Raw genomic sequence first — 23174 nt, 5'->3', positions numbered from 1 at the left:
AAATATCCTTACAGACACACTCAGAAATAACATTTCACCAAATATCCAGGCATCTTGTGGCCCAGTCAAATTGAAACAAAATTAACCATCACAACAAGTAAACTATTTCTCCATGATATTCACTTTAAGCAAAAAATGAGAGTAGTGATATCTACCCGAGGTCCAGTGAGACCTGTGTAAGAACATCGTGGGTAGTTTCAGTCACCATACCTTTCTTTACAAGAACGTAGAGACAAGGCAGAGTTTCAGGTAAGAGCTGTGGAAAATGATTAAAGAAATAGAAAATAGGTCCAAAGAGGGAATATTAAGAAATTTGCCTAGAAAAACAGAAAGCTAAAGAATGATGTGATTATTGTCCTCAAAAAAGAAAGGTCTTTCCAAGGGGAGGTGTTGGGCAGTCAGCACCATGCTTTGGAATACTCTGCTGGAGAAAAGAGATTAAAGCAAGGGATAATAGCTATCCCTAAAGAATGTCATTTATCACCCAGCCTTCAGTATATAGAAGCAGCCTGTTCAAGTTTGGAGACAGATTTTTATTCAGCAATTTACCTAAATACTAATACCATATGCCCTCTCAGGATGCTTTTGGGAATGCAATTCTCTGTTGTTTCTATCAAATAGATCCTCTACACCTGACACTGTAGAAAGCCGATAAGCTTCTCTCTAATCCATCCCAAAAGGCTCCACTGCATACTGGTTTATGGCTGTCTCCAAGCAGAGAGGAGGAAGGCAGAGGATGCTCCTGTTGCCCTTGCATGGGAGGCAGGCCAGCAGGTCTAGACACCACTCTGAAGGTGCAGATGGCTAACAAGCTTTCTATAGGCTAAAAAGCCTAAGAGAAGCTGCCCATACTCTTCCTCCAGAATGCTCATGTCTTCCTTTACACAATTCCTACAGCCCATTCATGTTCCCATGGGTAAGAACAGGGGCAAACGAAGTGGATCTAGTCATTGTAGACATGGCTAAATGCTCCACAGGCTGCGGGATCAACAAGGCCCCTTTTTAATCTAAAGTCTAATTAAGCAGACGAGATGTAAACATAAGGACAGTGTTTTCAAAGGAAAAAAAACTCGGGGGTTTTTAGTCATCCCTGAAGAGATAGTTATGAACAGAGCACTTAGAATAATTTCTCTTTTCTAATTTAGTACACAGGACCTGCGGTTGGATGACTGGAGGAAGATGCACTGACAAGAACAGTTATCTAAGAGGAAGATTTCCCCAAGAAAGGCTGACTCAAGGACGGCAATGTAACTGTGCTTTCACAAGCTAAGAGGGCAAGATGAGGGAATTTCACAAAGAACGCACAATGTTGCAAAGGAAATAACTCCAACAGTCTTAATAAAGCTACAAGTATTTTTTCTCATCCTCTAAGCCCAGAAGGTACTTTCTATTTTTATACTTTTTCCCCTTTTTGATTGACAAGAAAGGACAGCAAGGTAACAGCAGATTGCTTCTTTAATAACTTGATTATATCCCATAAAGCCCAGATTCGATGGAGAAATACCTATATATAGTCAATTTCTCTTCCACCCTTATTTGTTGGTTCCATTCTGTACGTATAGATGTTCAACAAGAAGAAAACAGGTTTGGTTCAAATGCATTTTTTGGCACATAACCAAAACTGTGCCAATTAGTTCTAGTACTCAGCAGGACTCTCAGTTAATAAATTTAAGTTGTCACAAGTTTTTTTTCATGAGATGGTTATTCAGAGATTGATTCAGCAAAAATTTTGACTCTGATATTTGTATCTTGCCTCCCAATTATTATTCTTTAGAACTGTATAAAAAGAGGAAAGTCCTGAAAAATAGTTGTAAGTTTTCAAGTAGTTTTCCGTAGTGGGCTAGATGTTGTCCCCCAAAAAAGATATGTCTACATCCTAATCCCTAGAACCTCCAGTGATTACCTGATATGGCAAAGGAATGAATATTACCTTATGTAGTAAAAGATTTATTTAAATTAAAGATCTTGAGGACCCTCTTTACTCTCCAGGTGGGCCCTAAATTCAATCACATATACTCTTATAAAGTAGAAGTAGAGGGGGTGTTGGAACAGACACACAGAAGAGAGACTTACATGGAAGAGAAGGTGATATAAAGACAAAGGCAAAGATTAGAATGATGTGGCCACAAACCAAGGAATGTCAAGATACACTGACAACTACCAGAGGCTAGAAGAGGCAAAGAATAAAATTTTATCCACGAGCTTCAGGAAGGAGAATGACCCTGCTGATACTTTCATTTTGAATTTCTGGCCTCCAGAACCATGAGACAATACATTTCTGTTTTAAGCCACCAAGTCTATGGTAACTTCTTACAGCAGCCAAAGGAATTAATATACTGTCCAGTCCATAGTGTTATCTTTAGAATATCCCATGATAAAGACCGGCCCACACTAAATGTTTGTATTAGGTAACCAAGACCTCTAACTATATCCCATGGGATCAGGAGTAGACATTGATCCAAAGCTGATAGACTGGGCCGAGCCAATCAGATTCTCCATCTCAAGAATCTAATCAAGAGCTTTAAAAACCATTGTCAGGTCCCACTGGCCATTGAAGCTGTATGTGTATTAGTCTTTCACACTGCTATAAAGAACTGTCTGGGACTTAATAATTTATAAAGAAAATAGCTTTAATTGACTCATGGTTCTGGATGGCTGGGGAGGCCTCAGGAAACTTAAAATCATGGCAGAAGGTGAAGAAGAAGCAAGCATTTTCTTCATAAGGTGGCAAGAGAAAAAGAGAGCTAAGGGAGAAGTGACACATTTTTAAACCATCAGATCTTGTGAGAATTCACTCACTATCATGAGAACAACATGGAGGAAACTGCCCCCATGATCCAATCATCTCCCACAAGGTCCCTCCCTCGACACATAGGAATTATAATTAGAGATAAGATTTGAGTGGGAATACAGAGCCAAACCATATCATTCCACCTCAGCCCCTCCCAAATCTCATGTCCTTTTTATGTTTTAAAACCCGTTATGCCTTTCCAACAGCCTTCCAAAGTCTTAACTCATTCCAGCATTAACTCAAAAGTCTAAGTTCAAAGTCTCATCTGAGACAAAGCAAGACCCTTCCACCTACAATCCTGTAAAACCAAAAACAAGTTAGTTACTTCCAACGTACAGCTGGGGAACAGGCATTGGGTAAATGTTCCCATTACAAATAAGAGAAATTGGTGAAAACAAAGTGACCAGAGGCCCCATGCAAGTTCAAAACCTGGCAGGGTAGTCATTAAATCTTAAAGCTTCAAAATAATCTCCTTTGACTCCATATCTCACATCCAGGGCATGCTGGATGGGGTGGGTTCCCAAGGCTTTGAGAAGTAGGGTAACATAGATATGAGGCCAGAGTTAGTCTCATGACAAGCCTAAGTCACTTGCAACCTAAAGTTCCAAAAGAGTTAAGCACTATCTCAATAATCTGCAAAATGAGAAAATGAAGAGCCAAGTAGAAAGAATCAAAAACCAGAGACCTCACTTATACTTCACAGAGAAAATAAAAACAATCAGCAAGAATAATTTCATTTGCCAACCACCAGCCTGTCATCCTAACTGGATCAATGCACACATTCTGCATTCATTCATTCTGGCTTTCTTCCCACACAAAGGAAGAATTTTCTCTGCCCCTATCTAAGAAAAACTCTTCCATCTGGGTTATGGATCCCAATTCCTCATGCCTACAATTATCCTCTTTTTCTCTCAGATCTTCCTGGATCATTTAAAATGGTATTCAAACATGCTTAGTGTTGTCTTCCTCAAAATTGGTCCTTGGAGCCCACATCCTCCTCCTCCAGGAACCACAGATAAGCTCTGCTCTCTTCCAACTCATCAAAGGGGTTGTCAAGCTCCACTGCCGATTTCATTGTCTCCAATTGTCTTCTCAATCCAATGCAATGAGGACATTTATAAAAGAGAACAACTCTTATCGTAGTCATAAATGTCCACAAATGTCCTTAGCTTACTTGACCTCTCAGCAGCATTTGATCGAGTCGGTATTTCTTCCTGAAATAGCTTTTTTACAGTGTTAAGACTCCAGGCTTCCTCCCACCTTCTGTGGTCTCTTTATCTCCTTTGTTAGCAGTGTTTCTTCTAAACAATGTTAGCCTCTGGGATTCTGCCTTTGACTCTCTTATCTCCATATTCTCTTCCCAGATAGTCTCCTCCAATACCTCTGTTTTAAACACTGTAAACACATTCTGATAACTCAATTTTTCATTGCCAGTCTTAATTTGTCCCTGAACTCCATACTCAAATATCCAACTACGTATTCAACATCTTCACATGGCTTTTTAATATTTACCTCACCTTTACCATGGCCAAAAGAGAATTTTTGATTCCCCACTCCACACCTTCCTAGTCTGCCTCTTTTCAATATCCATTCAGTCGTTCAGGTCAAAAATCTTACAACATCCTTCTCCTTCCCTGATATTCCATATCTAATCCATCAGCAAGTCCGATGAGCTCAAACTTCAAAACTTATCCTGAATTTGACCACCCCTCACCAATTCTTCACCACCACCTCATCATTATCTCCCAGTAATTTTTAGTAACAGCCTTAAAACAATAGTTCATTCTACAAATAGCAGCAAAATTGGCAAATCTCATGCTTATCGTTCTTTAATGAATTTCCACTGAGTCCAAATTAAAATTAAAATAGAAACTCTTAGCCAGGTGTAGAGGGCCCTGCATGGTCTGTTCTCTACTTACCTCCTTGACCTTGTGGCTACTCCTTTCCTCAATTCTCACATTTGAACTATACCACCCTAATTTCCATCCTGCATACATTTCAAATTCAGTTTTGTTTCAAGACCATTGCACTTACTGTTTCTTCCAGTTGGAAGTGTCTTCCCCGAGTCCCTTCCCCTGCCTTCCTTTCATAATTCAAATGTCACCTCCTCGGAAAGGCCATCTTAGCCAAAGTAGAACTCCTCCCCCATCGCTACCTGTCATATTTCCCTATTTTCTTTTCTTCACAGCACCCATTAGGATCTGAAAATATTCTGTTCATTCATTTGCATGTTTACTATCCAATAGCCTATTGCAATATCAGTTCCTTGAGGTAATGACTTTAAGATTTTTGGTCTCATGTCCCCAAGCACCTGTTCTATAACAGGTACTTAGTAAATGTTTTAACTTACTGACTACAGGGTCCTCTGAGAATGCTTCAATTTCAACCCCCCCTCTACTTGGTAGTACATCATTCCCTGCCTTTGAATATATGACACTAATTATTATGTTATTTCAATAATATCCTTTAACTTGTACAAGACTGAATTTCTCATCTTTGCAGCCAAAGAGTATTCATAACATTGTTGAAATGATGCTATATCCTGAATTTGGACATTAATCAAAGATTCTCAATAATAAAGCTAAGGATGTGAGATACAAAAACAATTTCAGTGCTAGCATCCCCTTTGCATACCCTGACCCTGGTTTTGCTGATACAGGCTTAACATCTGACTTTCAAATTCTGTCTGAGGAATTAAAAATTACATCTTCATAAGCTTCCCTGCTTTCCACTGATAGGATATGTTTTCTCCCCAGGAGAAGAGATGAAACCTTAGAGAGGTATAATTTTTTCTTGACTTGCCAGGGGCATTGAACATAAATCAGGTATAAGAGTTTAATTATTAAGCATAAGGCATCATGAAAATAGCACTGGCCTAGGAGACAGAAATATTGAATTCCAGGTCTGCCCTATTCAGTTTAATGACCTTGGCAGGGAACTTAGCCTCTCTGAGGCTTTTTCTCCTGTAAAATAAAAACATGGATCAGTTGACCCCAACCCTCCCTTCCATAGCTAATAATCTATGCTTACTATCCAACTTGCGTGCCTGTTTCTTTTTTGTTGGATCTATTTTAAAAGCTTCTTTTCTCTCTCACTTTCCTAAGAGAGTACAGCTCTGGAAAAGCAGGTGACTAAGTTTCACTTGTAACGCATTTCTGATTACACAGAAATGCACACTGCTCCCCAGGCAGAGAAATGTGTGATGGTTGATTTGCACCTTACTGATTGGATACATGGAACAGCAAGTGGGAGTTTTAATGGGCTCATGGCATTGAAGATAGCAGGCATTCAATTCCTTTTAGCTCAAGGGTAGTCTTGTTTGCCTGTTTAGTTTGATGAAAAAAAAAACACATTTATTTGGGTGCTCAGTTACGAAATGAAATGTGGCTCCACAGAACTGAATTGTTTGCAGTGAAAATCAAACTGTAAGCCACATACCCCCACACGTTTAGACTGAGCAAGCCAACTTCTTACTAAAGATTTTCGAAGATGAGGTAAAATGCAGATTACCAATGCCAACTTGTGTATACTATTTGTTCTTTCAGTAACGTGTATATATTCAGCAACACATACATGTTTGAACTGATCTTAACACAACTACAAGTTAAATTGAATCCCCCAACAGTGAATTTCTCAGTACCAAATCTCTACTGGAAAAATATCTAAGTCAGCTTTCATTGCCATTGAACCTTGTCTGCAGGGAGAAGATGAGAGTAAGGAGGAGATAGCTATTAGCAGGTCACTCCCTGTCCACACTCAGACATACCCTTAGCCAGTGCACAATCTCCAGTGAGTTCAACCAATGGAACAGAACACAGTATCTCCTTCCAATAAAAAAGATGGAATTGCTTGGCAGCTGAAAGTCTATGCCAGTGTTTCTCAAAGTGTGATCCTCAGACCAATAGCAGAAGCATCACCATTGAACTATTGAGACCTGAAAAGTCTCATGCCCCAGCCCAGACATACTGAATCAGAAACTTTCAGGTTGGGATCAAGCAATTGTATTTTAACAAACCGCAAACCATGCAGGTTACTTTAATACACATTAAAGCTTGAGAACCACTCATCAAACAGCAATACTAACTGCAGAAATGGAAATGTTTCACTGTCCTCCATAAGCTTATGCCCACAATTAATAGACAGCAGACAGAAGGTCCATAAGAATACAATGTAGCTGAGTACTGCTTTTCATTGTTCCACTTAGGTTTTGCAGATAGCCCAGAGTTTTTTCCACCACCAATTAAGCAATCGCTTGCTGAGTCCCTAGTATGTTACAAGCATGATTCAAGACACTGAGGCATGTTGATAAAATACTCTTTCCACTCTCAATTTGTAATCTAGTGGAAAAGACAGACATTACACCCAAAGTTATACTCTTAATTATTTCAAGATGGCTCTGAAAGTTACAATTTAAAAAAGAGTTGCAATGAAAGAATAAATTTCTTAGATCTTCCTAAATCTAATTTGGTCTTAAGGGTTAAAGTAGAAGGCTTCCCCAACCAAGTAAACCAAGCAAGGGATTCATCAGAGAAAGAAATATTCGAGGCAGAGGAAACAGCACATAGAAAGGTGTTAATGAAGAAGAGATCTTATTAGGATGTTTGAGGACTGAAAAGAAACCATAGTTAGATGAGGCTAGAAAAGTAAGCAGAGGGCCCTTTAAGACAGGTGCTAATAAGAACTTTTCCCTTTGTTCTAAGAGTGACAGAAATCTGTGAAAATGTTTTGAACAAAAAGCTGGTATAATTAGATTCGCATTTTTAAAAGATCACTCTCTGCATGGTAAAGAATTAAATGGAGGGAGCTCGGAACAGATGCAGAGAAACATCTGCAGCATCTAAAAGACATTGCAGCATCTAAAACAGGAAAAACGTGGCTTGGACTTGGGTCATAGCATAAAGGATGGAGATAAGTGGATAGATTATTTTGGAGGCTAAAGCAATACAATTTGGAAATTGATTAAGTGTGATGTGAGAAAAAATTTTATGAGTCTCAGGTTTCAGATATAGAAAATTGAATCAACGCCACTCAGAATTAAAAGCAACAACCATATAATCATCTTATCTCAACAGATGCAGAAAAAGTGCTCAATAAAATCCAACATCCCTTCATGATAAAAACCCTCAAGAAACTAGGCATCAAAGGAATATACCTCAAAATATTAAGAGCCTTCTATAACAAACCTACAGTCAACATCATACTGAATAGGGGAAAGTTAAAAGCATTCTTCTTAAGAACTGGAACAAGACAAGGGTATCCACTCTCACCACTCCTATTCAACAGAGTACTGTAAGTCCTAACCAAAGCAATCAGGCAAGATAAAGAAATAAAATATATCCAAATAGAAAAAGAGGAAGTTCAATTATCTGTGTCACGGATGACATGATCCCATACTTAGAAAATCCTCAAGACTCCTCCAAAAGGCTCCTAGACCTGAAAAATGACTCAGAAAAGTTTCAGGATGAAAAATTCATGCACAAAAATCAGTTGTGTTTCTATACACCAACAACATTTAAGCAGAGAACCAAATCAAGGATGCAGTCCCATCTGCAACAGCCACACATGATAAAATCCTAGTAAAACATCTAATCAAGGAAGTGAAAGTCCTCTACAAGAAGAACTAGAAAACAATGATGAAATAAATCAGATGACACTAACATGGAAAAACATCTCATGCTCATGGATAAAAAGAATCACTATTGCTAAAATGACTATATTGCCCAAAGCAATCCCAGATTCAACACAATTATATCAAACTATCAACATCATTTTTCACAGAATTAGAAAAAAAAGTTCTAAAATTCATATGAAACCAAAAACAGAGTCTGAATAGCTAAAGCAATCTTAAGTAAAAAGAACAAAGCCAGAGGCATCACATTGCCTAACTTCAAATTATACTACAAGGCCACAGAAACCCAAACAGCATGGTACTGATACAGAAATAGACACATAGATCAATGAAACAGAATAAAGAACCCATAAATAAAACCACATACTTACAACCAACTGATCTTTGATGGAGTAAATAAAGATGAACAACAGGGAAAGGACACTCTAGTCAATAAACTGTACTGGGAAAACTGGCTAGCCATGTGCAGAAGAACGAAACTGGACCCTTACCTATTACTACATACAAATATTAACTCAAGGTGGATTGAAAACTTAAATGTAATACTTCAAACTATGATAATTCTAGAAGAAAATATAAGAAATACTCTTCTAGATATTGGCCTAGACAAAAAATTTATGACTAACACCTCAAAAACAAATGCAACAAAAACAAAAATAGACAAATGGGACTTAATTAAACTAAAGAGCTTCTGCACAGCAAAATAATCAAAAGAACAAACAGAAAACCTACAGAGTGGCAGAAAATATTTGCAAACAATGCATTTGAAACTAATATTCAGAATCTATAAGAAACTTAAACAAATCCATGAAAATAATAATAATAATAATTCCCTTAAAAAGTGGGCAAAAGACATGAACAGATACTTCTCAAAAGAAGACCTACAGGCAGCCAATAAACATATGAAAAAATGTTCAACATCACTAATCATCAGAGAATGCAAATCAAAACCACAATGAGATACCATCTCACACTAGTTGGAATGGCTATATTAAAAAGTGAAAAAAAATATTTAATAGCAGATGTTGGCAAGGACACAGAGAAGAGGGAATGCTTATACAGTGTTGATGGGAATGTAAATTAGTTGAACCCCTGTGGAAAACAGTATGGAGACTTCTCAAAGAACTAAAAATAGAAATATCATATGGTCCAGCAGTCCCACCACTGGGTATCTACCCAAAGGAAAAAAAAATCATTCTATCAAAAAGACACCTGCCTTTGTATGTGTATTGCAGCACTATTCACAACAGCAAAGTCATGAAATCAACCTAAGTGTCCATTGATGACTGATTGGATAAAGAAAATTTAGTATATATACACACCATGGAATATTATGCAGTCATAAAGAAAGAATAAATTCATGTTCTTCACAACAATGTGGATGGAGCTGGAGGACATTATCCTAAGTGAACTAACTCACTTCGGATAGAAATAGAAAATCACATAACACATATTCTCACTTACAAGGGGGAGCTAAACAATGGGAACACATGGACATAAAGAGGGTAATATTAGGCACTTGGGACTACAAAAGCAAGAAGGTTAGGTAGAGGTGATGGTTGAAAAACTACCTATTGGGTACTATGCTCTTTGATTGGGTAATGGACTCACTAGAAGTCCAAACCTCAGCATTATGCAATATGCTCATGTAACAAACCTACACATGTACCTCCTGAATCTAAAAATAAAATAAGAAAATTTAATCAACTGTATCTCCACTTACTACAGAAGAAGCAGATTTGGAAAGAAGAAGGGTAAAGCAGTACCTAACATACCTAACACATAACAGGTGCTGAATAAATAAATATATGTTGAACTATAGATGAATGAATTTAATTTTCCATGAGCAGAAGTTGAAAGACCTGTTTTCTGCATGCCTATTTCAATAATTCAATTCAACCGCAAGCATCTATGGATTAAATAGAAATTTCTGTAGCCAAAAGTGATGGGGGCTAACAGGATCAACAGATTTGCAATTGGTATGATACCCCAAAAGGATGGTTTCTGTGATATAATATTCCCCCAAATATGCCTTAATATCTTGGGAAAAGGGCATAGGAATATTGGGAGGATATTATGCTACAGAAACAAAAGTTTTATGGCAAAAAGGAATTTGCAGGTATAATTAAATTAAAGATCTTGAGATAGGGATGGTTTCCTGTGCTAACCAGGTGGGCCATTTGTAATCATAACAGTGTTTACAAGAAGAATGCAACAGCAGAGTTAGAGGAAAAGGCAATGCAATGACAGAAGCAGAGTTTGGAGTGATGCAATTTAAAGATGGAGGAAGGAGCCACAAGCCAAGAAGACAGGCAGGCACTATAAACTGAAAGAGGCAAGGAAATAAATTCTTCCCTTAGCCTCCAGAGGGAACCCGCCCTGCAAAGACCTTGGCTTTAGCCCAGTGAAACTGGAACTGTAAAAGAATAAATTAATGTTATTATAAGTCATTACGTTTGTGGTAAACTGCTACAGCAGCAATAGGAAATGAATAAAGATTCCAAATAGAACATTAAATGTATTGGTGCAGTTTATTTCCACAAATAGCCCAATATTACTCAAAAGCAAATAGGTAAATGAATAATTCTTTGCTAAGCACAATGTGCTCACATACCATCATACCATTCAATTAAATGTTTACTGCCTCAGAGTATTAGCATATAATCATTTAGCCTTCAGAATTTTAAAGTTAAAGAGATTACTACACAACCATCAAATGCGCACCCCTCCCTCACTTAACTGAACCCTTCTTTTATTCAGAGTAGCAATGTGTCCAGCTTACAGGTATATTTCCCAGATTCCCTTGCAGCCAGTATTAGTCAATGATACTTACATGGAGGATTTTGTGGAATGTCTGTGAGAGCTCCTTAAAGGTAGCTGACTTAGTTGGGGGGTATACCCTCTTACCCTTCCCCTTGTCCCCTTTCCACTGTCTCGCTGTGGTTGTGATGATGGAGCACTCATACTAACCCTGGAGTGACCTTGAATATGGTAATCATATGCTAAGGGTCTCAGCAGCCTGAATCCATGAAGATACTATGGAGCCACCACAGGAGCCCTCACCTGCCTACCTCTGTTACATGAAAGAAAAATAAGCCTCTTTCTTGTGTAAGCTACCATTATTTTAGGTTTTCTATTACACATAACCAAACCTATTCCTAACTCATATGTGGATCATACTTCTTTAGGAAGCTAATGAAAGTTTTAGAATACTTACCTAGACAATGCACATAGGCACACAAAATTTGCATTTGATTTCATGTTTAGAGAACACTCTCCATTTTCATACAAAATTTGAAACATTAACCTCCTAGAGACCCAGTGAATCCAGGTTAAAAATTCTTTCCCTAGTAGTGAACAGAATATTCAATCAAGCTATCTTAGAACCAAGTCAAATAGCTTTATGCACAGGATAACTCAAAAACAGATGTTGTCAATAGTCTCAATCTGGGAGAAAAAACATATAAAGCTATTATATGTACATTCTATTTCTACTTGTCTGTAAGTAATGAGGGTAAATTATTTGACAATAGAATTTTGAGCTGATAAGTGGCTCAGAAATATTCATCTAATCCTCCCTCTAAAGAGGAAGAAAAGGAACAGAGTCAAGTCATTTTAGGTCATTCACTTAATCTCTGAATCTTGCAGTTTTTCAGCTTCATTTTCAGTTATTTTTGTTTGCCACACCTACTTTTAGTATATTCCTTACACCTTGTAAGTGCCCAATAAATATTATTTTTGTTTGACTTTCATTGATCTTATTCAAAGGTTGGCAACTATGGCCTCATAGGTCAAATCCATGCTTGGTTGTGTCTGTAAATAAAATCTGATTAGATGAAAGCAACTGCTATTCATTTACATATTGCCTATAACTGCTTTTGGACTGCAATGGCAGAGTAGAGACAGAGTTGTCCACAAAACCTACAATGTTCACTATCTCATTCTTTACAGAAAAAAAAATTGCCAATCCTGGTTTTATTCATTATTTGGGGCTTGTTTTTCTAAAAGTTGCAGTATACACTAGCATTTTAAATGAAAAAAAAATCTATTTGTTTAAGAAAAGGCAGATTATTTGTACTCCTGAATAAAGTTATGAGGCTTCACTATACATCCTCCCCTAAACCATTAAAACCTGCTGCACTTAGTGCCCAGATCTTGGTTTAAAATACTATTCTTCAATAAAGGGAATCGAGCTCTTTGGAGAAATGGCTGATTCTAGGACTGAGGCAGGAAACACAGAAAATGAGCCTGGAGTATCTTGTGGTGTCACAAGTAAAGAAGTTCTCAAAAAAAAAAAGTTTTTAACCACGAACATTTATTTGTCAAAGAGACACAGGAGCCGACTAAATGAACTCCCAATGGCCAAACCTGGAATAACTGGGGCAACAAAATAAATAAAGTAGTATTGATTTATAACCCAAAGCATAAAATAAACATCTATGAGTCCATATTGCTATCCATAAATGATTGTGATCAAGGTTTACATCAACGGTGATAGGTCACATTGATAGTATGCACCCTTGATATGATGGAATGAGAATGGCACTTTGTGACTTTCCTCCCAAAAATACATGACCTAGTGTAATTATAAGAAAAACATTATCCTAGCTGAGGAATATTCTACAAAATACCTGACTAGTACTCCTCGAAACTGTCAAGGTCATCAAAAACAAGAAAATTCAGAGAAACTACCACAACCAAGAGGAGCTTAAGGGACATGGACAACTAAATGCTCTGTGGTATCCTGGATGGGATTCTAGAAGGGAAAAAAAAAGGACATCAGGAAAAGAACTTAGAAAATCCGAATAAAGCACGAACTTCAGTTAATAATAATGTGTCAGTGTTGGCTCATTAATTGTGATAAAGGTACTCTACTAATGTAAGATGTTAATAGTTGAGGAAACTAGATGTGGATTATACAAGAACTCACTGCACTATCTTTGCAATGTTTTCATAAATTTAAAACTAATATGAGGTGCTTTTTAAAATGAAACTTATTTGTTCCAACTGATTTTTTAAAAATAAATTTATAGAATCATTTGCTTCTTCTTCAACAATGACTTCCTTTATATTTGTTATCCTGGCCACCAAATACCTGAAGTTTACTCTCTGGCCTTTTCCAGCAATTTTTTTCCTCTCACACTCCCTAGCTTACTATTGTATTTCATAAACAGAATTTTATTTTTTCTCCATTGAGCCTTAACTTCTCTCTTCTCTCCTTTTTGTGAAAGTCCAAAAGCCTCACAATTTGCTTTAGTATTTATATGATTTCATTTTCAAAATCTGACAGCAAATATAGCTTTGCAAGGTCTTCATTTCTCCCTTTCAACATTAACTGTCAGGTGCTTCTCACAGACACTTGCTCCTCCACTTCAGCTTCTGACTGATTTCCCAGTTTGTTCTTTCCTCTCCTAGTACAGAATCTCTATTGTGACTCTATTTAAACATGATGAAGAATTGAGGTTCTTTATTTCTTCAAATTGCATAAATAGAAAGGTCAGTTCTCAAGAATAAATATGGCTTGTGTAGTTAAGGATTTCACCTCCCTGGAAGAGCAGCTGATAAAAACCATCTTCTGGTGAGAATGGCAGGAAGGGAAGACCTGGCATTTGTCTTCTCTTAATCATTCAATCCTTGACATTTAGTACGTTTTTTGGAACTTCTGTGGGATGAGTTACCCTCCAAAGTTACCCTCAATTATTTGCTAACTTTAGAGAAGAAAGACCATTAAGTTCATACTACAAATTATCAGTGCAAAGTTGTGTTTCAGGAATCCCCTCCCCCAACTGTACATCTATGAAGGAGAAATTTCGCATATATGTTGTGTAAATATTCATGAAAGTAAGGGAAGTAGCTCATAGCTACTGGTAACTTTTAACATAATATGAATGGAGGGCACATCAAATCCTATTGCTCTTCAAAATCTCCCAACAAGCCAGAGTTCATACTGCCTCCTGAAATCTTTAACGAATTCTTCATTTAGTTAAAATGACTTTCCTAAGCTAGGGTACTACAGCTCTTTTAATATCAAAGGTCTCTTTATATATCATACATTTTTCTGAAACACATATACACATGAAGTTTCCTTCCTTGTAATTTTAGTCAGAGAGTTTAGTGTGCTGATACTTTTTTTAAAGCTAAACAGAAGCTCTAATTAATAAGAAAAACATATCCTTGGTTGTATTTGTTTAGTAGACAAAAATCTTATAAAATTATGGGAAAAAAATTATAAGAGGTCTTCATGGCTGACAGGTTGGGAAACACTGAGATTTAATCCATAAAGATAGAATTTGGCCTTCAGAAAGCTCCTAGCAAAATTTATAGAATTTTGGGGTACCTGAAGGAGAGCCTTTCAGCTCTTCCTTATGCTTCTTTCATGAGCACCAGTTTAGTGTACTGATGAGTTGGTACCTCTAGCAAGGACAGAGGGAAAATGGGATCCAAAACATAGTTTTCTAGTGCAAACCAAACATCAGGAAAGCCAATATAGTGGTTTGTGCAAGCAGATGGAAAGGAAATGGGGAGGAATGAGACCCCAAGTGGCCACGGTGAGGGCAACATGAGGCAGAATTAGGGCAGTGGGATTCCTAGCACAGATATCTGAAATAGGAGGGTTAAAAGAGGTAGGGGATATGGTTTGGCTGTGTGTTCCCACTCAAATCTCATCTTGAATTGCAACCCCTAGAAGTCAGAGAAGGGACCTGGTGAAAGGTGATTTGATTATGGAGGGGGTCTCCCCATGCTGTTCTTGTGACAGTGAGGGAGTTCTCACGAGAGCTGATAGTTTTAAAAGCGGCAGTTTTCCTTCTCACTCTCCTGCCACCATGTAAGACATGCCTTCCTTCCCCTTCCACCATGATTGTGTTTCCTGAGGCCACCAAGCCACGCAAAACTGAGTCAATTAAACCTTTTTTCTTTATAAATTACCAGTCAGGTGGTATTTCTTGAGAGCAGTGTGAAAACAGACTATAGCAGAGAAGATAGTAGGAAGCAGGTGTATGGTATATTGTTTGAGTAACAGTGAACAACTTTATCATACATAAAATTACACATAAAATCACTTCTAAACACATTTACATCTTCACAGCTTCTGTTTTATTCAAAAATGTTAGTGAGTTCAGACTTTTTTTAAAAAAAGGGTCTTATCATTTTACTTATCTTGCTTTGGAAGAGCTTTGGAATCATGCAACTACACAAAATGCCCTAACCATTTCACAGGGTTGAAATAAGAGGCATAACAACCAAAATTATGACAAAAATTATCAATGGAAAAGTGGAGAATCTTATAAAATATCTTCATTGAGATTTTATTCAGCTTTTAAAGCACTGCCTGAATGCTGTTTTCCTCTTATTCTTTTATTAAATTACTATAATTCATAGACCTCCATGGAAAAATTGTTGTTTACTGTTTACTCCACAACAAAGTAGAACTTACCACACACTCTTTCTCCTTCCCAGAGTGCCCCCTTCAATCGCTTTTCTGCTTATTGAAAGTAGAAAATCTTTATGTCCAATGTGAATCCCACACAGGGAAGGGAAGTATAGCCAACAGGAGAATGGTAGCCTTTGCTGGAAATTTCCTTTGCTTCTCTACAAAGTCGCACAAAATGTGTGTACCACTGATTTGAATAAACAAATATTTCTTGAATCCCTAATATGTGCACAGAACTACCAGAAATTTCCTTAGAAAGTCATATTGCACATTTCCAAGAGAGAAGGTCTGAGAAGTCATCCTGTGAAGAAACCAGCTTAATTTGCCTGCCCTAATGTTTTCTAACTTAATTTTGGAATCCTGGGTACCAAACACTTATTAATCTCTCACAAAATCACTTGTCTACCTCCAGTGATTTTTTTAACTTGTCTTGGGAACCCTGACTACTATCCATGAACTTATATTGATATTACCTACATTGCTATAAGATGACAAGTTATATCATCAAAGTTCAAGCCACAGTAAAGGTGTGTAATGTAAAGGGCCTCTGTAACCAGACTGAAGTCAGGAACCACGCCTTGTTCACTGTTGTTATCCCCAGTATCTAGCAAGTGCTAGACACATAGTAGGAACTCAATGGTATGACGGGAGTGAAGAGTGGGAGAGCGAAGAAACAATGTAGGAAAAACAAAACGGGCATTTGTTGAGTATCTGTTTTATGTCAAGCACTGAGCACATGAAAACCCACAGATTTGTTCATGTAATCCTTGCAACAAGTCTATAAAATAAATATTGTTACCTCCATTTTGTAGAAGTATAGGGTAAATAATGTTAAATACTTTTTCCAAAACTCATACAATTCATGACCATGCAACTCAGAATATCTGTTTTATATATTGGAGCTCCAGAATATTTCATTTGAAAAATGTTTCTGCTGATTTCAGACAGTTTAAAAACCAGAATCCATTTAGGAAATCTTCTAGTAAAAAGGAAAGAATAATAAAATGGTACTAAACTGATTTCTAATCAACAAAACTTAACAAAAAAAAAACCTTAATTAAAAATTAAACTAGCCATCTAATAAAGTATTCTATGTAGCCATTGTAAGAATTTTGAAAAACAAATTTCCACTTGATATTCACTTTTCTAGAATTGCCTTAGGGTTTAAAATAAATGCATTATATTTCTCATGCACACACACACATCATTTGAAGGTGAAACATACAATGAAAGAAAGAACGTTTGTTTAACGTGTGTTTAACAACTTCTGCAAGGCCTAAGAAAAGCATTTAATTGGACATCTAGGAATATTTTTATAGCACTTCAAATCATTTTATACTCATAATGCCCAAGATATTCTTCCTTATTTAAAATTTTAAAATTGTCCCCATGTAGCTAAAACCAAGGTTTTATTTTCAAGTTTCATCTAAAAATATCATTATACAAAAAGCAAAATGATGCTTTATTTTATGGCTAACAGGCTTATCTTTAAAAATCCAGTGAACACAAATGTCATTTTGCCATTTTTGCTTCTATTGCTTACAAACTAGAGTTTGGGGAAAAAGGCTTCAACAACTACTATTCCATATATCTTTAAATCAAAAACAGGAGTCTGGCCCTCAGCACCACTTTGGCTACTCTTCCTAAAATGGCTGTCTAGGTGGAAGATTTCCAGAAAGCTAAACAAATTTCTAAGAAAGAAATCAAGTCTTACAGGAACAGGACTGCTGAAACAATGACGCTCAAAACTGCAGTGGGAGTTGGCCTCTACAGCCCTCCCACCCCTTCCCTTTTCCACTCCCTCTGTTGAGATGCTCCTTCAGAGGCCCCATTCTCTCAGCTATTCCCCGGTTCCCACAAGCCTTCTCCAGGCCTGGTTAGACCATGCTCTGCCTCTCCCTCGCCCCTCTTATCACAGCTTACCTGCCAAAGCACTGACAGTTTAGAGACGGGCCTCTGCTAGGTGGCCAGACAGAAGAGGACTGATTCATGCCAAGACAATTGGCCAATGAAAGCTTAATGTGATTTTGCTCCAAAATAGCACATTTTTACTATAAGAGGCTTCAATATATTAGTTCAAACAAATGATGAACGGCATGCATTTCTGGCATTGCAGCAGTCAAAAAGCAGTTCTTTGAAAATAAGAATAAATTTGGACCTCCTCACACCATGAACTCTAATATGCAAAAATGGGCTTAGTGCTGTCTTTTATCAACAATATTTAGAATAAAATGTTTCTCAAATTATATTCAGTAAAATACCAGCGTTCTGTGAACAGATATTTCACAAAAAAGTGTTCTGTGGTCAAATAAGGTAGGGAAACAACTTATTGTAGCTGTATCTACTCAGAGATTCCTAGCATAAATTAGTAGTTTTAAGGCTGTGTAAGGTGTAGCATCTGCTGTTATTTAGCTAGTATTTTATTCATTCATACAATAAACATTTGAGTGCCTGTGAAATTCCAGGCACTGTTCCAGGCTCTTAGTGGTCAAACAACATCCCTGCTTTCAAAAGACTTACACTCCAGGCAGGCTAGGAAGAAGTAACAAACAAATGGACAAGATAATTACTGATAGAGACACATCCTCCAAAAGTAAAATAAGATAAAACAAGGAGATGTGATACAGCATGTAAGGGTAGGTGGTCTAAGGAGGTGACTACAAAACAGAGCTCTGAAGGGAGAGCTCTCTGGGCAGGGAGACACCAGGCAAAGGCACTAATCCAGAAGTGAGACTGTCATGTTAAGGACAAAACTAAGGCCCGCAGAGCCCGAGTGGAGCAAACAGAGCAGAATAGAACGTGAGAGATCAGAGACAGGCAGGGAAGAGGAAGGATTTTGGATTTAAGTGCAAAATCAGGGAGCAATTGCTCAGTATTTCAGTCCTGGGAAGCAACTGTCATTGTATTAATTTTAAGAGGGGGAAGCAGTCCAAAATCCCAGAAGCAGGGACAAGTATGAATCTGTATTTAATCCTGGGTTAGTTTCCTCCAAAAATTTGGTTTTCAGGGCTCCAGAGTTCAAAGCAGACTTTACAACAAAGCAAATAGTAAAGGTAAGTGGGAGAGAAAAGCAAAACAACAATTTTACTTGTCTATTAAAAGATAACAATAAAATGTTTCAAATGTGATTTTCCTCTAAGTGTAGTCTAACTACTGGAAAGAACTGCTCGAGGCAGTGTACAGACAGAGGCGACACAACAAAGAAACTTCCAGTACTTGATAGGAATATGAACTGATATATTCCAGAGAGGGCCAAAGCAGGCCACTACTTTAAACAGAATTGTCTGCCAAGGGTCCCTGTGAACAAGATGCCCTTCCACCTATACTCAGCCTTCTGGCAACAAATTGTGGTTCTTCGCCATCCTCTTCATTCCTGAGCATCTTGCATATCAATAATTCTAATGGTTGCGTCTACCCCAACTGTGTTCACAGTAAGAGGAGAGAGTGTGGTCCAGAATTACTAAGAGGACTCATTATGTTCCTGTGGGTGAAGGGGATTTTTTGTAAACAAGAAATGGGAAGTAGGCCCCATACAATCAGGCTCCAAATCTAAATTAAAAGTTATATCAGCATCTCATAGCTACAGCTGCATTTTCAGGATAGAAGAGGAAATAAAAGGACTAAAGAGTAGAAGAACTTCTGCTGCTTTGTTGCACTGTGGGGGCTTTTGGAGGAGGACTTGATTTTGCTTTTGTTTTTAGCAGCAACTAGCACTGAAGATAGCTGTAAAATTATACAGTTTACATAGAGTCTTAACTTTGGATGCCTTCGTGAACCTGGTTAATGGAAGAGCAATACTGTCCTTTCTGAGTGAATCATTATGAGGGTTATTCCAATTAAATTAATATCTATTTAACGATTACTCTGCATCAGGCTTCACTAGACACAGTAAATATCATGGTCCCTGTCTGCTGCTCTCACTCACTCTGTCTCTTTCTCTCTTTCTCTGATTATACTATGTGCATAATCATGTCTAACCTTCCTCTATTTATGTCTGACTCATTCTGTAAAATTACTTTAAAATTTATTCTTTTTCTCCCACATACTCAAGCCACTTAACATCTTCTAATCTGCACACTTAATGAGATGTTCCCTAGTCCACCATCCAAATTGAACTATGTAATAAGCCTGAGACTGTGTGAGCTATGCAATGTAACCTGCCATCCAGGAGGTGTTCAAAGCAAAACTACGCGCTCTAATCCAAAGAGATCTGATTTCCAACAAATAGTTGTTGAAATTCAAATCGCTCCTATTTTCAGTGAAACTGAACAAAACATTTGTAATGCTCACCTACATCTCTCTGTGTGTCTACTGAGGAAATTGTCCCTGGAGAATTCACTTGGAGTGGGGTCAGAGGCTCAGCTGGCCCTTGAGTTACCAAACCTGAGGGGAGCTGCCCAAAAGACCTACATTGTAAGAGAAAAGAAAAGAAAGACCCCAAGACAAGAAAAATGTTGAGAGCACACATTTACACCCAAGTGCATTTAAAGAGGTATAGGCTGTTTGGGAGGTACACAGACATGTGGACTTGATACACAGTTGAATATGCAGTCCTAGATCAGCCAGCAATTTGTTTTCTGAGCCTTAATATTATAAGCCTTTTTCACCTGCTTTGAATATGCATTGTCCAGATTTGCACATTAGCACTTGTCTATTATCCAAGAGCATTAAATAAAGCATTCCTTCTGAAAAATCTTAATTTTTTTTTTTTTTTTTTGAGACAGAGTTTCGCTCTTGTTACCCAGGCTGGAGTGCAATGGCGCGATCTCGGCTCACCGCAACCTCCGTCTCCTGGGTTCAGGCAATTCTCCTGCCTCAGCCTCCTGAGTAGCTGGGATTACAGGCACGCGCCACCATGCCCAGCTAATTTTTTGTATTTTTAGTAGAGACGGGGTTTCACCATGTTGATCAGGATGGTCTCGATCTCTTGACCTCGTGATCCACCCGCCTCGGCCTCCCCAAAAAATCTTAATTTTAATTAAAATTAGACATACAGCCATACAGGTCTCTAGTGTATTTATTTAAGCTATGTATGTTCTTTTCCTATCATATACTAACCTACAGTCTTGGGAAAACCTGGTAAGGCTAAAGATCTTTTGTTTTGTTTCATTTTGTTTTGCATTTTCTTTCAGGCTGGGATGCTCAAGTGTTTGTCTTGGCTATTAGCCAAAAAGCTTTAGGATTATATTTGAAAATTATTCAAAAGTAAATAAAGCATTATAAATGCTACTGAATTCCTAGGAATAAAATCTAACAAAATGTGCTAGCATAACAAAAGTTTTTGATGTTATTAAAATCATAAAGGGAAAAGGGAGAATCCTTCTACAATTTAAAAACTGGTGACATTGTTACCAGTATTACAATAGTGTCATCATCTTAATAGCTACTGTTAAACAATTACTTTACCCTGAGCACAGAGCTTTGTGCTTGTGTATACTACCTTGCCTGTTTTTCCCAATAAATCTATGAAGCAGGTATTACTCTCCCAACTCCACAGAAGATAAGAACTAAAGTTTAGGGAGAATAAGCAAATTGCCCAAGGTAACACAACTTAGAGCAGAGACAAACCCCAGTCTGTATCCAATGCATGTAATAATGAAACACCACACACACACCACACCACACACACACACACACACACAGAGAGAGAGAGAGAGAGAGAGAGAGAGAGAGAGAGAACACACTGGGTGAGGGGAACAGGTGATTAAATTGTCATAAGCACTTGACATTAAATAAAGCAGTAAAGCAGCAAAGCAGCTCATAACTACTCTTTCCTTTAGGAGCTGGTAATTTAAGACAGATCATCTCCCAGACTACGGGTGAATTTCTAGCCCCAGGCTAAGCCAGAGAAATAGGCACCTGGACCCTTGGACTTATCACTACTGTCCTTGTAGATGTTTATTTTCAGAACTTCACTTTAGCATTATTAACTTGGCTGGTGGGCTAATAAGCCACCATCTGCAAATTTCTGCTGTGCTTATTATTGAAATGTGTAGTGGTGTTGAGAATATGGGTCATTATTTCACATGGTTCTCCTTTAGGAAAACTCAGAGCAAAAATTTTTCTCAGGTTTTAATGCCAAATCTGTTGCTGTGGATATTGTGAGCCTTGTGACTGATTCTATTCCCCTTCATGCTTAGACAGCTAGGAAGCTTAAGATCAGGCCAAACAGCTATGAAACATTCTGCAGAAGAGGTAGAAAAAATGGCTATATAAGAATAGCTCTAGTCTGCAAGTCCTAGCAAGACCAATGCAGAAGGTGGGTGATTTCTGCATTTCCAACTGAGGTGCCCTGTTCATCTCATTGGGACTGGTTAGGCTGTGGGTGCAGCCCACAGAGGGCTGGCAGAAACATGGTGAGGCACTGACTGACCCAGGAGGTACATGGAGTTGGAGGCCTCCCTTTCTCAGCCAAAGGAAGCCATGAGGGACTGTGCTATCTGGCCAAGATACTATTTCCCCACGGTTTTTGCAATCTGGGGACAAGGCAATTCCCTTATGTGCCTACACTACAGAGTACAAGAACTTCTGCTTCTTTGTTGCAGACAATTGACTTCCTCTCTTCTCTTTCTTTCTTTCTCTTGCCTAATTGCCCTGGCCAGAGCTTCCAATACTATGTTGAATAGGAATGGTGAGAGAGGGCATCATTTTCTTGTGCCGGTTTTCAAAAGGAATGCTTCCAGCTTTTTCCTACTCAGTATGATATTGGCTATAGGTTTGTCATAAATAGCTTTATTAATTTGAGATATGATCCATCAATATCTTGTTTATTGAGAGTTTTTAGCATGAAGGGCTGTGGAATTTTGTCGAAGGCCTTTTCTGTATCTATTGAGATAATCATGTGGTTTTTGCCATTGATTCTGTTTATGTGATGGATTATGTTTATTGATTTGCATGTGTTGGACCAGCCTTGCATCCCAGGGATGAAGCTGACTTGATCATGGTAGATAAGCTTTTTGACATACTGCTGGATTCATTTTACCAGTATTTTATTGAGGATTTTTGCATTGATGTTTATCAGGGATTCTGCCCTGAAATTTTCTTTTTTCGTTGTGTCTCTCCCAGGTTTTGGAATCAAGATGATGCTGGCTTCATAAAAGGAGTTAGGGAGGAGTCCTTCTTTTTCTATTGTTTGAAATATTTTTGGAAAACAATGGTACCAGCTCCTCTTTGTACCTCTGGTAGAATTCAGCTGTGAATCCTTTTGGTCCTGGGCTTTTTTTGGTTGGTAGGCTATTAATTACTGCCTCAATTTCAGAACTTGTTATTGGCCTATTCAGGGATTTTACTTCTTCCGGGTTTAGTCTTGGGATGGTGTATAT

This window comes from Cebus imitator, unplaced genomic scaffold (genome assembly GCF_001604975.1).
Source record: "Cebus imitator isolate Cc_AM_T3 unplaced genomic scaffold, Cebus_imitator-1.0 Scaffold211, whole genome shotgun sequence".
Lineage (NCBI taxonomy): Eukaryota > Metazoa > Chordata > Mammalia > Primates > Cebidae > Cebus > Cebus imitator.
This window is presented reverse-complemented; position numbering follows the sequence as displayed.